Source organism: Phyllobates terribilis, unplaced genomic scaffold, assembly GCF_046119375.1.
Source record: "Phyllobates terribilis strain yellow unplaced genomic scaffold, ASM4611937v1 Scaffold_13__5_contigs__length_258822181, whole genome shotgun sequence".
Classification (NCBI taxonomy): Eukaryota; Metazoa; Chordata; class Amphibia; order Anura; family Dendrobatidae; genus Phyllobates; species Phyllobates terribilis.
The window spans coordinates 33,214,849-33,234,881 of NW_027362773.1; positions in this window are offsets into that span (position 1 = coordinate 33,214,849).

Here is a 20,033-nt window from a genome sequence, read left to right on the forward strand (position 1 = left end):
TTAGAATTTCAGAAGATATGCTCATTTCTACCAATGAGGTAATAGCCTTTTAAAATAAAATACTTTTTTTTTTATTTCCTTATTTGTGAACATTCCCTACTGCCTATTTTCTTCAAAAACAATCTTAAATTGTAAAATTCTGTCTGTTAAGATATATTGTGAATACATAATCTTGTACCCGAATTTTATACATTTCAGTATAACATGTGTAGCACAAAATGGAAATACTATATGCTTTGCCCTGTATCCTTTTTTTGTTTTACTTCCTAAATGACATCCATTGAAGTCTCTAGTCAGCCAGAAAATCAAGCTGTCAGAGCTGTTACTTATTGTAGTCTTCAGGTGGAAAGTACAAATTGGGAGAATTAGGGGGATTGCATTGATACGAACAGCAAATGGCATCGACTGACAAGTGAAAAGTTGGTCTATTTAGGAGTCTAATTGTTTTTTTTGGTGAGTTCTCCGAACTACCTTTTTCATGATCTACCTTCCTTACTCTGATATTCATGTGTCTTCATATGACGTGTAATTACAAATAAAATGTTTGAAATAGATTTTTTGACAGCAAACGTCAGTCACTGAACTAGTTCAGAAGATATAAGAACATTGAATATCAAGCTTTAAAACTTGTGTAATGTCTACATGGCTGCATTCCAGATCTATGTTATAAAGACTAGTGTTGAGCGAGCATGCTCTACACTGCTCGTTACTCGCCCGAGCAGCTCACTACTTGGGATGTTCGGCGAGCACCGAGCATTTCCGGGTTACTCGGACGGGAGCTCGGGTCTCTCCTCTGCACGTTTGGCGCTCTTTACAGAGCCAATGAACATGCAGGAATTGCCAGTCAGTCACTGTAATGCCGCAGCCATGTTGTTTATGGGCATTACAGTGATTGGCTGGCCGCACAGCGTCACCTCGAGTATTTAGAACCGGGCGCTGTCATCTTGGACACAGTCGCTCCGGATCCGACGGTGTATGGAGGGTGCTGCTGAGTTAGGGAGAGATATATAGTGCGAAATAGGTAGTGTAGGGTCTCTAAAGACTGCCAAATAAAACAAACAGTCCTTCTCAGGAATAATATCCATCCCAGATATCAGGCAGGCAGGCAGGCTGTATAGGAGAGGCAGTGATTATACCTGCAAACGCTGCATTACAGTCCTGTGTGCTCCTGTTGGTCAAATTGCTAGACTTATCCCCCGGTCTCAGGGGCCAGGAAAAATCCTTTTTTTTTTCCTCTAAATCCTTTTTGTTTTTTCCCTCAGTCAGACTGTACAAATATGTGTCTTATTAAACTTTTGGTGTCCCCCCCCCCAAAAAAAAAAATTGAGTGTGTCTGTGACTGTTCAGACACCAAGATATCTATTTAAAAGAGTCTGGTGTAGGCCAGGAAAATAGAACTGTGGTTTTGCAGTTCCTCGGGTCAAATCTCTGTATTATCCTGCTTTTGGCATTTTTTTGCTGTAAAAAAAACAGTAATAGTATCTCCCTGACTGGTCAGGCACCAATATATCTGTTTAAAAGATTCTGGTATACGCCACATAACTATAACTGTGGTTTTGCAGTTCCACGGGTCAAATCTCTGTATTATCCTGCTTTTGGCATTTTTTGCCGTTAAAAAAAAACTGTAATAGTGTCTCCCTGACTGGTCAGACACTGATATATCTGTTTAAAAGATTCTGGTGTACGCCACATAAATATAACTGTGGTTCTGCAGTTCCACGCGTCAAATCTCTGTATTATCCTGCTTTTGGCATTTTTTGCTGTAAAAAAAACTGTAATTGTATCTCCCTGACTGGTCAGTCACCAATATATCTGTTTAAAAGAGTCTGGTGTAGGCCACATAACTATAACTGTGGTTTTGCAGTTCCACGGGTCAAATCTCTGTATTATCCTGCTTTTGGCATTTTTTGCCGTGAAAAAAAAACTGTAATAGTGTCTTTCTGACTGGTCAGACACAAATATATCTGTTTAAAAGAGTCTGGTGTAGGCTAGAGAAATAGAACTGTGGTTTTGCAGTTCCACGGGTCAAATCTCTGTATTATCCTGCTTTTGGCATTTTTTGGCGTAAAAAAAAAACAGTGCTAGTGTCTCCCTGACTGGTCAGACACCAATTTATCTGTTTAAAAGAGTCTGGTGTAGGCCAGAGAAATAGAACTGTGGTTTTGCAGTTCCACGGGTCAAATCTCTGTATTATCCTGCTTTTGGCATTTTTTGCTGTAAAAAAAACTGTAATAGTATCTCCTTGACTGGTCAGACACCAATATATCTGTTTAAAAGATTCTGGTGAATGCCACATAACTATAACTGTGGTTTTGCAGTTCCACGGGTCAAATCTTTGTATTATCCTGCTTTTGGCATTTTTTGCCCTAAAAAAAAAGAGTAATAGTGTCTCCCTGACTGGTCAGACACCAATATATCTGTTTAAAAGAGTCTGGTGTAGGCCAGAGAAATAGAACTGTGGTTTTTGCAGTTCCACGGGTCAAATCTCTGTATTATCCTGCTTTTGGCATTTTTTGCCGTAAAAAAAAACTGCAATAGTATCTCCCTGACTGGTCAGACACCAATATATCTGTTTAAAAGATTCTGGTGTACGCCACATAACTATAACTGTTTTTTTGCAGTTCCACGGGTCAAATCTCTGTATTATCCTGCTTTTGGCATTCTTTGCCGTAAAAAAACAGTAATAGTGTCTCCCTGACTGGTCAGACACCAATATATCTGTTTAAAAGAGTCTGGTGTAGGCCAGAGAAATAGAACTGTGGTTTTGCAGTTCTACGGGTGAAATCTCTGTATTATCCTGCATTACAGTCCTGTGTGCTCCTGTTGGTCAAATTGCTAGACTTATCCCCAGGTCTCAGGGGCCAGGAAAAATCCTTTTTTTTTTCATCTAAATCCTTTTTGTTTTTTCCCTCAGTCAGACTGTACAAATATGTGTCTTATTAAACTTTTGGTGTCCCCCCCCCCTCCCACCCCCCAAAAAAATTGAGTGTGTCTGTGACTGTTCAGACACCAAGATATCTATTTAAAAGAGTCTGGTGTAGGCCAGGAAAATAGAACTGTGGTTTTGCAGTTCCTCGGGTCAAATCTCTGTATTATCCTGCTTTTGGCATTTTTTGCCGTAAAAAAAACAGTAATAGTATCTCCCTGACTGGTCAGGCACCAATATATCTGTTTAAAAGATTCTGGTATACGCCACATAACTATAACTCTGGTTTTGCAGTTCCACGGGTCAAATCTCTGTATTATCCTGCTTTTGGCATTTTTTGCCGTAAAAAAAAACAGTAATAGTGTCTCCCTGACTGGTCAGACATCAATATATCTGTTTAAAAGATTCTGGTGTACGCCACATAACTTTAACTGTGGTTTTGCAGTTCCACTGGTCAAATCTCCTTTATATTACCCTTTTTCCATTGATAGTGCGAGTGTAAGCTATTTTACTTCATTTACAATGGGCAAGGCGCGTGGCAAGGGACGAGGAACTGGATGCTTTGGTGATGGTGCGTGTAGAGGACGGGGCCGTGACCAAGGTGAAAATATGCCACAACCAACAGCCACATCTTCTCACTCCCACTTCTTGACCGAATAAACTAGGGAAGCACACTGAAACACCAGTATTGCGAACTGATCAGTGTGAACAGGTTATTAATTGGAGAGCAGATAATACTTCCAGTTACCTGGGCACCACCACCTCCGGTCTGTCTTCCACACGGTCAAGTTTTAGTAGCCATGAGTCTCAACTGCATACTCCTCCTCACCCTGATGCTCCTTCCTCCAACCATGCCGAGTGTCGTCAGACAGCAACTGATCCCACAGTTGGACACTCTGAAGAGCTGTTCACTAGTCCATTTCCATATTTGGGCCCCTCGCCTGCTCCGCTTGAAGTGGTGGAAGAGGAGATCCCATGTAGCGATGGCCAAATATTTGAACAGCCTCAGCCAGAGGAAGTCGACGCTGGCAAATTGTCACAAGAGGTGGACAATGACGAGACACAATTGCCACAAAGTGAGGAGGAGGATCGTGGTGCGAAAGTGGAAGAGGAGGAGGTGGTGGATGATCTAGTAACTGACCCAACGTGGCAGGTGGACACACAGAGCGAGGCAAGCAGCACACAGGGGGAGGGAGGCAGAGTACCCCAACAGGCATGAAGAAGCAGTGTGGTGGCCACACACAGAAAGCGGGCATCAGTTCCCCGTAACACCAACACGAGGAACGTTGCCAGTACAACCAGTAGGTCTTCCAGAGTCTGGAATTTTTTTAAAGACTCTGCTGATAACCCCAAAAAGGCCATTTCACCACCTGACATGCCAGCATCAGCAGGGGTGACAAAACTACTAGCCTGACCACCACCAGCATGATCAGGCACATGGCAGCAAAGCACCCGACTTTGTGGGGCGAACCCCAGGGTCCACGACCAGTGTCAGGGGGTGTTACCACTGCTTCTTCCGCTGTTGTGCGTGTAATAGAACCCCCTGTTGTGCGTGCAAGGCTATCCCCTGTCCATACTGCATGCAAAGATGCCCCTCCTCTCAGTCTTCACTTGTTATGGCAGTTTTCAAGAAACAGCATCAACGTCTACGTCCACGTCCCACCGCAGTGTTCAATTGTCCATATCCCAGACCTTGAACGAAAGCAAATTCGCAGCCAATGCCCCAGAGGCCACAGTCCTAAATTCGCACATTTCACAACTGCTTGCGTTGGAAATGCTGCCTTTAAGGCTGGTGGAGACGGAATCCTTCCGCAACCTTATGGCAGTGGCCGTCCCTCGGTACTCGTTCCCCAGCCTACACTATTTTGCCCGGTGTGCCATCCCCGCACTACACAAGCACGTGTCCCAAAACATCTGCCGTGCCCTCAACAACGCAGTTACTGGGAAAGTGCACCTGACAACGGACACGAGGTCAAGTGCTTGTGGTCAGGAACAATACATCTCCCTGACAGCACACTGGGTAAACAAAGTGGAAGCCGGGACCCAGTCGGACCTTGGGACGGAACACATCCTCCCCACACCGAGGATTGCGGGACCTATGTCAGTCAGAGTTTCCCCCACAGTGTACAGCTCCTGCGCATCATCCTCCTCCTCCTCATGTTCAGCCTCCATCTCAGATATCACCACATCAGTTACAAGCTGGAAGCACTGCAGTGCTGCCTCAGCCAAGCGGCAACAGGCTGTGCTGAAACTCATAAGCTTAGGTGATAAACCTCACACTGCTTGTGAGTTGTGGACAGCTGTGAAAGAGCAGGCATATCTGTGGCTGAGACCGCTGAACCTACATCCAGGCATGGTCGTGTGTGACAATGGCCGTATCCTGGTGGCGGCTCTGAGGCGAGATCACACACGTACAATGCCTGGCTCAAGTGCTTAACCTCGTGGTTCAGCGGTTTCTTAAATCATACACCAAGTTGCCAGATCTGCTCGTCAAAGTACGCCGCCTGTCAGCTCATTTTCACAAGTCGGCTACTGCTTCCGCCGCCCTTGATGTGTTGCAGCAGCGTTTGCAGCTTCTGGCACACCGACTGCTGTGTGATGTCCCCACACAATGGAACTCTACCCTCAACATGTTGCAAAGGATTTGTGAGCAGAAGAGAGAAGTTGTGGAGTACCAGCTGCAACAAGGCCGTCGATATTCAGGTCAGACTCCACACATAAGACCTCAGGAGTGGACCTGGATGTATGACATATGTACCATCCTGATAAACTTTGAGGAGTCCACCAAGATGGTGAGTGGCGATGATGCCATCATTAGCGTCAGCATCCCACTTGTCTGTCTTTTGCAATGCTCTCGGCAGAGAATTAAAGAAGAGGCATTGCAGCCAGAGTATGATGAGATGGATCAAGAACTCGTAATTGGCGATTACACACAGCCCAGCCTCATCTCATCCCAATGTGCATTGGGGGACAATGAGGGAGAGGAGGAGGAGGAGGAAGAACAGAAGCTGGTATCATGCGCTGTAGACGGTAGTACCTGTACAACTGTCATACAGTCGGTTCAGCGTGGGTGGCCTGAGGACAGGGGGAAGGAGGAGGAGGAGAGCATGGTCAGTCGTCATCTTGGGGAGGACACGGAAGTCTTGCCCATTACCAGTCTGGCACGCATGGCTGACTTTATGTTACGCTGCCTTAACCGTGATCCTCGCGTTATCAAAATGTTGGGTGACAGTCATTACTGGTTGGTGACACTTTTAGACCCCCGCTACAAGTAAAACTTTCACTCTCTTATTCCTGAGGTGGAGAGGTCTACAAAAATGGGGCAGTACCAGAATGCCCTTGCTGCAGAATTGTTAAAAAAATTCCCATCTGAACACGATGGCGGCAGAGGTCACAGTTCGTTGACCAACCAAGGCGTACAGGCGAGAGAGACGCAACTCCAATCCAGCAGAGGCAGGAGAACACTGTCAACATTCTGGGACAGTTTTCCGAGACCCGCCCAGCTTACAGGCCCCGAGGCGTGGTGTACTCTCACAAGGAGTGGAAAGTTTCAAAAGATGGTGAAGGAGTACCTTGCCGACCATACCAGTGTCATCCGTGATTCCTCTGTGCCTTTTAATTATTGGGTATCCAAGCTGGACACTTGGAATGAACTCGCTCTGTACGCCTTGGAGGTCCTGGCATGCCCTGCCGCTATCGTGTTATCGGAGCGTGTTTTTAGTGCCGCTGGGGCAATTATAACTGATAAGTGCACTCGTCTGTCAACTGACAATGCTGACAAGCTGACCCTTATCAAAATGAACAAGGGCTGGATTGGGCCAGACTTCTCATCACCACCAAATGACAGCAGAGTAGCATAAAGTCAAATGCACTGTGTTATTTCGGGAGGTGTATTCCCATGCACCGCTTCACACCCACACATGAGTATACGCTTCCTCATTTCGGCTATATTTTGCTCTTCACCTTATCCTCAGCCTCCACCACCACTATACCACCAGGGTGAACGTGGTCCGTGTTGCCAGCATTGCAAATTCCTCCGTCCTAATTTTTGGCAGCTTTTGCTTGGAAGGCATAAGCAAAGACAATGGGAGACCCACTCCCCAATAATAGGAATAATGTTTTTAATATGCTGTACTGCATGGCTCTTGTAAGGGGCATGAAAACCGTCTTGCTAAGCTACTGCGACCTCCACCACTTTTACCAGGGGCATTGATATTGTCTTTTTATTCCACTGCGACATCCACGTCTCTTCCAAGGGGCATTAAAACCGTCTTGTTAAGCTACTGTAACTTCCACATCTCTTCCACGGGGCATTGATATTGTCTTTTTATTCCACTGTAACCTCCACGTCTCTTCCAAGGGGCATTTAAACCGTCTTGTTAAGTTACTGCGACCTCCACGTCTCTTCCAAGGTGCATTAAAACCATCTTGTTAAGCTACTGTAACCTCCATGTCTCTTCCAAGGGGCATTAAAACCATCTTGATAAGCTAATGCGACCTCCACCACTTTTTCAAGGGGCATTGATACTGTCTTTTTATTCCACTGTGACCTCCACTATTCTTCCAAGGGGCATTAAAAATGTCTTGTTAAGCTACTGTGACCTCCACCACTTTTCCCAGGGGCATTGATATTGTCTTTTTATTCCACTGCGACCTCCATGTCTCTTCCAAGGGACATTATAACCGTCTTTTTATTCCACTGCGACCTCCACGTCTCTTCCAAGTGCCATTAAAACCGTCTTGTTAAGCTAATGCGACCTCCACCACTTTTCCCAGGGGCATTGATATTGTCTTTTTAATCCACTGCGAACTCCACCATTCTTCCAAGGGGCATTAAAACCGTCTTATTAAGCTACTGCGACCTCCACCACTTTTCCCAGAGGCAGATATATTGTCATTTTATTCCACTGCGACCTCCACGTGTCTTCCAAGGGGCATTAAAACCATCTTGTTAAGCTACTGCGACCTCCGCATCTCTTCCAAGGGGCATTAAAACCATCTTGTTAAGCTACTGCGACCTCCACCACTTTTCCCAGGGGCATTAAAACCATCTTGTTAAGCTACTGCGACCTCCACCACTTTTCCCAGGGGCATTGATATTGTCTTTTTATTCCACTGCGACCTCCACGTCTCTTCCAAGGGGCAATAAAACCGTCTTGTTAAGCTACTGCGACCTCCACATCTCTTCCAAAGGGCATTAAAACCATCTTGTTAAGCTACTGCAACCTCCGTCACTTTTCCCAGGAACACTAAAACCATCTTGTTAAGCTACTGCGACCTCCACCACTTTTCCCAGGGGCATTGATATTGTCTTTTTATTCCACTGCGACCTCCACGTCTCTTCCAAGGGCCATTAAAACCGTCTTGTTAAGCTACTGCGACCTCCACATCTCTTCCAAGGGGCATTAAAACCATCTTGTTAAGCTACTGCGACCTCCACCACTTTTTCAAGGGGCATTGATATTGTATTTTTATTCCACTGCGACCTCCACATCTCTTCCATGGGCCATTAAAACTGTCTTGTTAAGATACTGCTACCTCCATGTCTCTTCCAAGGGGCATTAAAACCATCTTGTTAAGCTACTGCGACCTCCACCACTTTTTCAAGGGGCATTGATATTGTCTTTTTATTCCACTGCGACCTCCACCATTCTTTCAATGGGCATTAAAACCATCTATTAAAGCGACTGCAACCTCCACCACTTTTCCCAGGGTCATTAAAACCGTCTTGTTAAGCTACTGTGACCTCCAGATCTCTGCCACGGGCATTGATAATGTCTTTTTATTCCACTGTAACCTCCACGTCTTTTCCAATGGGCATTAAAACTGTCTTGTTAAGCTACTGCGACCTCCACGTCTCTTCCAAGGGGCATTAAAACTATGTTGTTAAGCTACTGCGACCTCCACGTCTCTTCAAAAGGGCATTATAACCGTCTTGTTAAGCTACTGCCACCTCCACCACTTTTTCAAGGGGCATTGATATTGTCTTTTTATTCCACTGCGACCTCCACCATTCTTCCAAGGGGCATTAAAACCGTCTTGATAAGCTACTGCGACCCCCACCACTTACCCCAGGGGCATTAAAACCGACTTGATAAGCTACTGCGACCTCCAACACTTTTCCCAGGGGCATTGATTTTGTCTTTTCATTCCACTGCGACCTCCACGTCTCTTCCAAGGGGCATTAAAACCGTCTTGTGAAGCTACTGCGACCTCCACGTCTCTTCCAAGGTGCATTAAAACCATCTTGTTAAGCTACTGCGACCTCCACCACTTTTTCAAGGGGCATTTATATTGTCTTTATATTCCACTGCGACCTCCACCATTCTTGCAAAGGGCATTAAAACCATCTTGTTAAGCTACTGCGACCTCCACCACTTTTCCAAGGGCATTGATATTGTCTTTTTGTTCCACTGCGACCTCCACGTCTCTTCCAAGGGGCAATAAAACCGTCTTTTTATTCCACTGCAACCTCCACTTCTCTTCCAAGGGGCACTAAAACCATCTTGTTAAGCTACTGCGACCTCCACCAATTTTCCCAGGGACATTGATATTGTCTTTTTATTTAACTGCGACCTCCACCATTCTTCCAAGCGGCATTAAAACCATCTTGTTAAGCTACTGCGACCTCCACCACTTTTCCCAGGGGCATTTAAACCGTCTTATTAAGCTACTGCGACCTCCACTACTTTTCCCAGGGGCATTGATATTGTTTTTTTATTCCACTGCGACCTCCACGTGTCTTCCAAGGGGTATTAAAACCATCTTTATACACTACTGCGATCTCCACGTCTCTTCCAAGGGGCATTAAAACCGTTTTGTTAAGCTACTGCGACCTCCACCCTTTTTCCCAGGGGCATTAAAACCGTTTTGTTAAGCTACTGCGACCTCCACCACTTTTCCCAGGGGCATTAAAACCGTCTTGTTAAGCTACTGTGACCTCCAAGTCTCTGCCACGGGGCATTGATATTATCTTTTTATTCCACTGTAACCTCCACGTCTTTTCCAAGGGGCATTAAAACCGTCTTGTTAAGCTACTGCGACCTCCATGTCTATTCCAGGGGGCATTAAAACCATCTTGTTAAGCTACTGCGACCTCCACGTCTCCTCCAAGGGGCATTAAAACCATCTTGCTAATCTAATGCGACCTCGACCACTTTTTCAAGTGGCATTAATATTGTCTTTTTATTCCACTGCGACCTCCACCATTCTTCCAAGGGCATTATAAACGTCTTGATAAGCTTCTGCGACCTCCACCACTTTTCCCAGGGGCATTAAAACCGTCTTATTAAGCTACTGCAACCTCGATTACTTTTCCCAGGGGCATTGATATTGTCTTTTTATTCCACTGCGACCTCCACGTCTCTTCCAAGGGGCATTAAAACCATCTTGTTAAGCTACTGTGACCTCCACGTCTCTTCCAAGGGGCATTAAAACCATCTTATTAAGCTACTGCGACCTCCACCACTTTTTCAAGGGGCATTGATATTGTCTTTATTATCCACTGCGACCTCCACTTTTCTTCCAAGGAGCATTAAAACTGTCTTGTTAAGCTACTGCGACCTCCACCACTTTTCCCAGGGGCATTGATATTGTCTTTTTATTCCACTGCGAACTCAACGTCTCTTCCAAGGGGCATTAAAACCGTCTTTTTATTCCACTGCGACCTCCTCATCTCTTTCAAGGTGCACTAAAACCATCTAGTTAAGCTACTGCGACCTCCACCACTTTTCCCAGAGGCATTGATATTGTCTTTTTATTCAACTGCGACATCCACCATTCTTCCAAGGGGCATTAAAACCATCTTGTTAAGTTACTGCGACCACTACCATTTTTCCCAGGGGCATTAAAATCGTCTTGTTAAGCTACTGCGACCTCCACCACTTTTCCCAGGTACATTGATATTGTTTTTTTATCTCACTGCGACCTCCACGTGTCTTCCAAAGGGCATTAAAACCGTCTTGTTAAGCTACTGCGACCTCCACCACTTTTTCCAGGGGCATTAAAACCGTCTTGTTAAGCTACTGCGACCTCCACCACTTTTCCAAGGGGCATTGATATTGTCTTTTTATTCCACTGCGACCTCCACCACTCTTCCAAGGGGCATTAAATCCATCTTGTTAAGCTACTGCGACCTCCACGTCTCTTCCAAGGGGCATTAAAACCATCTTGTTAAGCTACTGCAACCTCCACGTCTCTTCCATGGGGCATTAAAACCGTCTTGTTAAGCTACTGCGACCTCCACCACTTTTCCCAGGGGCATTAAAACCGTCTTGTTAAGCTACTGCAACCTAAACCACTTTTGCCAGGGTCATTGATATTGTCTTATTATTCCACTGCGACCTCCATGTCTCTTCCAAGGGGCATTAAAACCGTCTTGTTAAGCTACTGCGACCTCCACGTCTCTTCCAAGGTGCATTCAAACCGTCTTGTTAAGCTACTGCGACCTCCACGTCTCTTCCAAGGGGCATTAAAACCGTCTTGTTAAGCTACTGCGACCTCCACGTCTCTTCCAAGGGGCATTAATACTGTCTTGTTAAGCTACTGTGACCCCCACCACTTTTTCAAGGGGCATTGATATTGTCTTTTTATTCCACTGCGACCTCCACCATTCTTCCAACGGGCATTGCATTTCCTCCTAATTTTAGTCAGCTTATGCTTTTTAATGCATAGGCGAACACTAAGGGAGACACACTCCCCAATAATGGGTCGAAGGTTTTTAGTATGCTGTAATCCACGTCAGTTTCAAGGGGCATTGCAGGTCCTCATAATTTTTGGAAGCCTTCCATTTACTGCTTAGGCCAACAGTGCTCAGGAGACCCAGTTGCTATAAATGGAAAAAGCGGTTTAGTTAAGGCCCTCTGACCTCCATGTCACTTCCAAGGGGCATTGCAGTGCCTCGAAATTTTTGGTAGGCATTTCACTCACTGCATGCCCTATAACTGTGTAGCCGAACCGCTCCTTTTGGTACAGAAACATATCATACAAGACATGTGTGGTTGAATGGCCTGATATTGATGTGAATGGTCCCTGTTCCTCCTGCTCTTTCTCCTTTGCCACCACCTCATCCATCATTCATCACCTGAAGCTTTGTTTTAACAGGAGTAATAGAACTGGGATAGTAGCAGGAAAACATCCAGCAATCCTTGGAGGAGGTAGGATATGCGCCGAAACGCTGACCACCTCAGGTCTAGCTGGTACTACATACATGCACTTGCATTCCAAAAAAACAAAGCAGACGCTAACTTCTGTCATCATCATCATGCTTCTCATCTTGGCACTCTCAAATCACCTGATGGAGAAGCCAGGGCCCACCAGAGGAGTATAGTTCTCTGGTGGGCTCGTCCAATGCTACCCAAAGCAGGCCGGGCTAAGAAAATTTGGGGGGGAACTACCAATGAGAAATAGGGGCGGCTGGGGACCGTTTATGGACACCCGGCCACCCCCAAGAGGCTGGGGACCGTGTGTGGACACCCGGCCCCGGGGCGGCTGAGGACCGAGTATGGACACCCGGCCGCCCCCTGGCAGCTGGGGACCGAGCGTGGACACCCGGCCGCCGGGCGGCTGGGGACTGAGTATGGATACCTCGCTGCCAAAGCAGCCATGAGGTAGTGGCCAGCTTCGGCATCCTGCAAACTAATAGGCCCCATTTCAAGTGCAAGCTATCAGTATGGCATTGCTGCCTGGGGGTGGGTGGGTGGCAGGTTGCACACTTATGCTTGCATTCCAAGAAAACAAATCAGATGCTAACTCCTATCATCATCATCATGCTCCTCACCATGGCACTCTCAACTCCCCTGATGGAGAAGCCAGGGCCCACCGGAGGAGTCTGGTTCTCTGGTGGACTCGTCCAATGCTTCCCTAAAGCAGGCAAGGATAAGAAAAGTGTGGGGGGAACTTCCAAGGAGAAATATGGGTGGTTGGGGACCGTTTATGGACACCTGGCCGCCCCCAGGCGGCTGGGGACCGTGTGTGGACACCCGGCCGCTGGGAGGCTGGGGACTGAGTATGGATACCTCGCTGCCAAAGCAGCCATGAGGTAGTGGCCAGCTTCGGCCTCCTCCAAGCTAAAAGGCCCCATTTCAAGTGCAAGCTAGCAGTATGATATTGCAGCCTGGGGGTGGGTAGGTGGCCGGTTGCACACTTACGCTTGCATTCCAAGAAAACAAATCAGATGCTAACTTTTATCATCATCATCATGCTCCTCACTTTGGCACTCTCAACTCCAGTGATGGAGAAGCCAGGGCACACCAGAGGAGTCTGGTTCTCTGGTTGGCTCGTCCAATGCTGCCCTAAAGCAGGCCGGGCTAAGGAAAGTGTGGGGGGGACTTCCAAGGAGAAATAGGGGTGGCTGGGGACCGAGTATAGACACCCGGCCGCCCCCTGGTGGCTGAGAACCGAGTGTGGACACCCGGCCGCCGGGCAGGTGGGCACTGAGTATGGATACCTTGCTGCCAAAGCAGCCATGAGGTAGTGACCAGCTTTGGCCTCCTCCAAACTAAAATGCCCCATTTCAAGTGCAAGCTAGCAGTATGGTATTGCAGCCTGTGGGTGGGTGGGTGGCAGGCTGCATACTTGCGCCTGCATTGCAAGGAATGGGGGAGGTGCAATTGAACACTGCCCTGGGACAAGGACTTGCACGGTGATAGTTGCAAGTCTGCATCTTCTGATGCGGCAAGGATCACTTCTGATGGGCACACTTTTAGGCAGTGACCTGGGTGTCAGAGATGCTTCCAGGGGTCTTCCCCATGCTGTTCCCATGTCTTTTCAGCACTGTATGCATGTGTCACACAGCACATGGCCAGATAAGATTGTAAAATGTTAAAATGAAATTTCCCGGTGAATGCATTTGTCACGGTTGAAAGCAATACATAAGTGCAAAAACGCATAAAAAATGCTACTTGTGAACATAGCCCAAGGTGTGGAGTAGTATTTTTGATTTTGGTTATTTATTTTACCTTATACACAAGTCTTTACCCTGGAAAGGAAGTTCCTTAACATGTTTCACAGGAAAACCGTTTCAGTTTCATTTTTGAACGTTTTATCGTGAGCCCGTAAAAGTGGCTTAATACTTCTGACCAAGTTGTTGACAGCAGTGACCTGGCGGTCAGAAATGATTCCTGGGGCGATGCCCATGCTGTCCCAATGTCTTTTGAGCACTGTCACTATCGTTTTGGGCACTTTTTAGTCTTTCTTCAGACTGCCGGGGGTGCCGCAGCAAAAATGCTCGGGTCTCCCATAGACTAACATTGGGCTCGTTGCTCGGGTCGAGCACCCGAGTATCACCGTTAGCTCGGCCCGAGTTTCAAGAACCGAGCATTTTAGTGCTCGCGCAACACTAATAAAGACTTGTTTTATAATGGCCATAGTCTACCATGGGTCCATACTGCACCTATAAGCCTGTAATATGGACCTGTAGTGATTTCATATGGTGTATGCTCACCGGGTTTTGCTTAGTATAATACAGTGATAAGCAATTCAGAGTAATATGTCTCACAAAGCGGGATTTCACACCCCAAACTATTGATATGTTCATATAACTCTTTCAAAGACAAGTCCAGTAATACCTTTACATGACCAGTCCATTCCTCCATTACTGAGAAATCATCATTTGAATTGATATACAAATGAGGCTGAAGAGCTACTTGTAGCTCTAAAGCCTCTGTCACTCCAGCTCTATTCCTCACTCAGTGCCGCCTCTTCCTGCTTGACTGACAGCTTCTTTGCCTAAAGTCGCACTGCAGCGAGGCTGTCAGTCATTAAGGAGGAGGTGGCACTGGGTGGGGAATAGATAATCTTGTTCTCCATCTCCTCCTCACCTGTGCTCATCCGAGAGAATCGGATCACACCATGCTGATACTTGGATCAAACACTGAGCAGAGTGTCATTTATATAATCGATCTGATTCTCTTGCGTGAGAGATTATACACTCGTGTGACTGTAGCCTTGTATAGATATTTTGTTGTAGCAACAGATCACAATATCAATAATATTAAGAGCTGCTGTTTGCTGGACCACAATGACCTAAAACATAGTGAGAAAAGAGATGGCAGCCTGAAATATGCAAAATGCAACATTTCTTACCATAAAATATTTCAGTACATTTTGTATAACAGAAAGTATTTTTCACGTATTGTTTTAACATTTACTGCACACTAGAATGGAAATATAAGGAAATATAATTTTGACGTATAAAAAATATGACCTATGCCTCTATATTTAACAGATTTTACATGTTCTAAGGAGAAGAGGAGATAGGTGCTTGACACTAAGTGAAGAACGTCCCTCTGTTAGTTCTGCTCATGATTTCAACAAAAAGAACTCCCATGAATGAATCTGCATGGAACAAGTTTTTTTTTATTCGCTAAATATTATTTTTCCATACTAGTATTATTGAAACATGGTAAACAAGCAACAATTGCTATGAGCATTTTAAAAAGGCCACCTGCGTCCTGATTGTTGTGCGTGAAGCACTGTCTGTTCATTACCTTTATGGGTAACAGCTGCGTAAGTTATAAAAACAACCAACCAAAAAAAAAAAAAAAAACAGAAACACAAATCTCCTATGTAAGTATATTTTGAAATGCACCATCTGTAATTATCAAGTAGCCCCCATGAGTGTGACTCTCAGTAATATTCATTCTTACAGTTTTGTGCAGCATAGCAAGGACCAGCAATTAGAGATAAATTGGTAGAATAAATCGATTTGTTACAAATCGAGTTCATGTTGAATTTTAGGAAATTCACTGGACATGGAAAATTCAAACAGTTTGTGATTTCATCTGTGAAAAATTGTCCTAACCCTCCCCTCACCCCGAAAACTTCCTTCTATTATACACAAAAAATAATTTTGCATCAGCTAGATAGAACTGAGATGAAGTGTGTCACCAAGTTGACTTTCCCATATTGTCTTATCATTATCATCACATAATATAGCACAGCCAGTCATGAGGTACCATCATTGTATATAAAAAAGCCGAGGCTGGGAATGCAGCAGCCACTTTGGTGTGATTCTGGATAGTGGGAGATCATCAGAGTACAAAGCTCAGCCATGGAGATAGAAAGTGTACAAGTCCTACAGATAGTGTGTAATGTAACAGCACACCGGTGAAGAACAGTTACCATCCGGTTTACCCATAGCCAAATACCTTGAGGTCACTTTGACATTATTAAGGATGTGTTTGCATTAATTAGCTTAAAATGGATTCAACACAGTCCTAGATGGCCTCAGTATAATATACATCTTATCTGGGCAGTTGGATGCTTGGCCGTTCTTGCAATTCTTAGCAAATTGATTAGGTGCAAATTGAATTTTGTTGGAAAATTTTTGGCAAATTTGAATTTGAAAAGATTCGCTCATCTCTTCAAGCAATCTTAAATTCCTAATACATAGTATTTATTTTCCCTGCCTTTAATGAAACATTATACAGTATATTATGGTCCTAATTGATCAAAAGTGTTTATGCCAGAATTTTAGTTTAAAAAACTTAGAAAAGCCGCAAAAGTAGTGCCAGAATGTGGTGATTTTTTGGCATTTTCAAACCACTTTTGGCCAAGTCTGCCAAACTGGGCAGGGCTGTGGAGGATATGGGGTGGGACAGGGTGTTGTAATGTCCGTCTGCTTAAAATACTTTTATTATGAATTAAAATAGTGGGGTAATACTAAACATGCAACTGCTGTAATGTCTGTATACTCTTTTGCTTCCTTCCTTGGCCAGAAGTTGTGGTATGATCAGACCATGTTCCTGCATGGTCAGACTCAGCAGGGGCACATTTATAAAATTATCTCAGCACAGGAACATTTTATTTAAATACATTCAATTGAGGAAATTATTATTATTCCAAGATCTATTGATTAAAATGCACTTTTGTTCATGGGAAAACTGTCATGCCAGGTGTGGGAAAGACTTAGTGCAAAACAGAGGGAAGAGGGAAAGGGAGCCAAGACACTAGGGAAAGGGGGGAGTGGAGACCTACTAGACTGGTTTAGTGTCACCCTGTCTCAACTACCGTCCCTATATTGGCTCTACACCAATCGCCGCACACGTGCCTTGCCCTAACTTTCCCTGGCGTATGGCTAAGGCTAGGGATGGAAGGAGATGAGCTCTAGTCGATCACCATTAAACTTTAGAGACAACAAGGGTAGACAAACAGGGGAGATTGCTTAGCTTTAGGCAACTCCAAATGTGCACACGGCCTCAAGCTCCAGAGAGGACGAAATACTGTTCTTGCTAAGCCTCACAAGTAGTAATGAATATAGCTGGCACCTCCCTCTCAGACACATCAGGTATTTATACACTCAGGCAAGAGAGCTAATTAGCCAGAGGGAGGTAGCCGCAAGGTCCTGGAGACAACCTCTCATCTAGGAAGATGTCTGCAATGCCAAACATAGAGATCTCCTGCAACCAACTGCAGGGTGACTGCCTGTCACCTCTGACACATCCGTGACATAAACCTCTTTAAGTTTTAGGGCTTGTTAGTTAGGGTTCTTGTTGGGTTATTCTAAATTGTAAATAATTGTTATATATAACCCTCCCATGCCCTTACAAGATCTCCACAATCTTCACATTGATAAATAGTAAAAACATACACAGCACTTTATGCACTCAGCATTCTAGGTATTTATCTTTCACATTGACATACTACAGCACAATGGCAAATAAATAGTGCTACTTCTGTTTAGTTTGTTTGCAGTATTCCATCTTTTTTTTCCAGCTATGACATAGATGACCATATGGGTATTGTACTGATCTAGGAATGCAGCAATGTAGGCATTTTTCCTGCCTATTACACAAGCAGAGCACACCACATTGTTAAGTAAGCAGTATAGTTTCTGTTAACTCAGTTTTCAGAATTTATGTTTTTCTCACCTGTGACATGGACATAACTCACTTCAATGCAAAAATAAGTAATCACAAATAATTTCATTGCCCTTAAAACACAGCATTATGGAGATTTTATATGGACAGATGCACTTATAAAATTGTGTTGTGGTTTGGTTTGATTTGCATATGTGACTTTACCTGTTTGACCACATTCACACATTCAGTATTTGGTCAGTATTTTACCTCAGTATTTGTAAGGCAAAACCAGGAGTGGGTGATAAATGCAGAAGTGGTGACATGTTTCTATTATACTCTTCCTTTGACTGCTCCAGTAAAAAGCTCACCAAATACTCTGTGGCCTTAATATGCTTTCTAAAAATATTTTCTAATTGCATGTCTTTGAACACAAAAGTCTTTCAACAGTAGTCATAATATAGCACCCATCCATAAAATTGTATGTTTTGATAGGACATGTCTGCCCTTTTCTTGAAAATAATTAAAGATTTATAAATAAAAAAAAAAAGGTTTTAAGGCAAAATAGGAGTGATGTTTTGTGAGGCATGTCTCCCTTTCTAATGAATCATCTCAAGTGGCACAGCTAGGGGGTTGGTTGGAGAGGGTGGGGGGTGACTTGTTTGTGGGTCCCTAGCCAGGTAACCCTAATTACAACTATGGTGGTGCACCCTAATAGTGGATATAGGAGAACCTTAGCAGATGACCTCGCTGTTACTAAAAAAAATCTCTATACAAAGACCAACACTGATACTACCACCATATGGTGACCATATAGTGGTAGATACCAGTCCTGAAGAAAATATCAGAGGTTATAGTACTGTTATAGATGGTGACTTGCAGCTGACATTCTTTCTGATGGCGTCGTTCACTTTTCCCGTCTTTTCCACCCGTCCCAGACCAACATGACAACTTGTTCCAGCCAGGACTCGTCTGCACAGATTACAACAAAGACACATTTTGTCCCCTAGAAAGTAATAATGCCCTCTGTGTGCCCCTTTGACAGTCACAATAACCTGAGTGCCCATATAATAATAAGTGCCCAATTAACATTTAATCAAGTCCTGAGTCTCCCCATTTACAGCTCCCTTATACACAACATGATTTCCCCACAGTTCCCCTCTACACAGTATGATGCTCCTTTATACACAGTATAATGGCCCCTGCACTATATAATGGCCCCTCAGTAGAAATAACATAGTATACTGGCCCATTAGTAGCACCCAAACTGTTTGATGGCCCCAACAATATATGATGACCCCCACTCTGTATCACGCCCTCACGCAGTATGATGGTCTCACTATATGATGGCCCTCACAGTAGTCCCCACAGTGTATGATGGCTTACACAGTAGTTCCCACACTGTATTATGGCCCCTTCAGTAGCCGCCACACTGTGTCATGACCACCTATGCATCCCATACTCTGTATCATGGCCACCTTAGTAGCCTCCACACTGTATCATGGCCCCATTAGTATCCCCTACACAATATTAAAGCCCCCTTAGTAGCTCCCATACTCTGATGGCCCCCTATGTATTATGTATGTTGGCCTCCCATTAGTAGCCCTGACTATGGATTATGGACTCTCCTATTTATGGGGCCCGCTTAGTAGCCCAACTATTTTTACAGGGCCTTTGGGCCCTTTAGTAGCCCCTGATATTTATGAGGACCACCTTTCGTAGCCCCCACTATTTATGAGGCTTACCTTAGTAGTCCCCACTATTTATGAGGGCCCCCTTTAGTAGCCCCCATTATTTATGAAGGCATCCTTAGTATTGTGTCACTCTGCTCTGGATCTTCCATTATCAGTAGGCTGGAGGTCTACAGGACGGAGTGCAGCAGTGCAGGGAGATCATTTCTCCTTGCTCTACTGCAGAGTCTAACTGTATCGGCGTGCCACAGACGCCGATACAGTTAAGGATACGGTAGCTCCGAGTGGGGTCGGGGTGATCGAACTCTCTGCCCACCGGTAGCTATGCTACTGATCATCTCACTTAGCCTATGGCTGCCTGAACTGTTGGAGGAATAAATAATAGTAGCAATAATATTGTAGGACTTTCCAGGGTAAGACTTTCCACACAATTGAGCTGAAATGCTTCTTTTGAGATAACGTACTTATTAACAATCATAGAAAATTGCTGCTCAAAATAGATTCTGCAGCTTTGAGACTTTGTTCAGTATCAAAAGATAAACAAGAAGGACAAAGTGGGAAAATTGTTCACAAAAATGTTGTCTAGAATTTGTAAAATCTTTGCATTAGTTCTGAAGT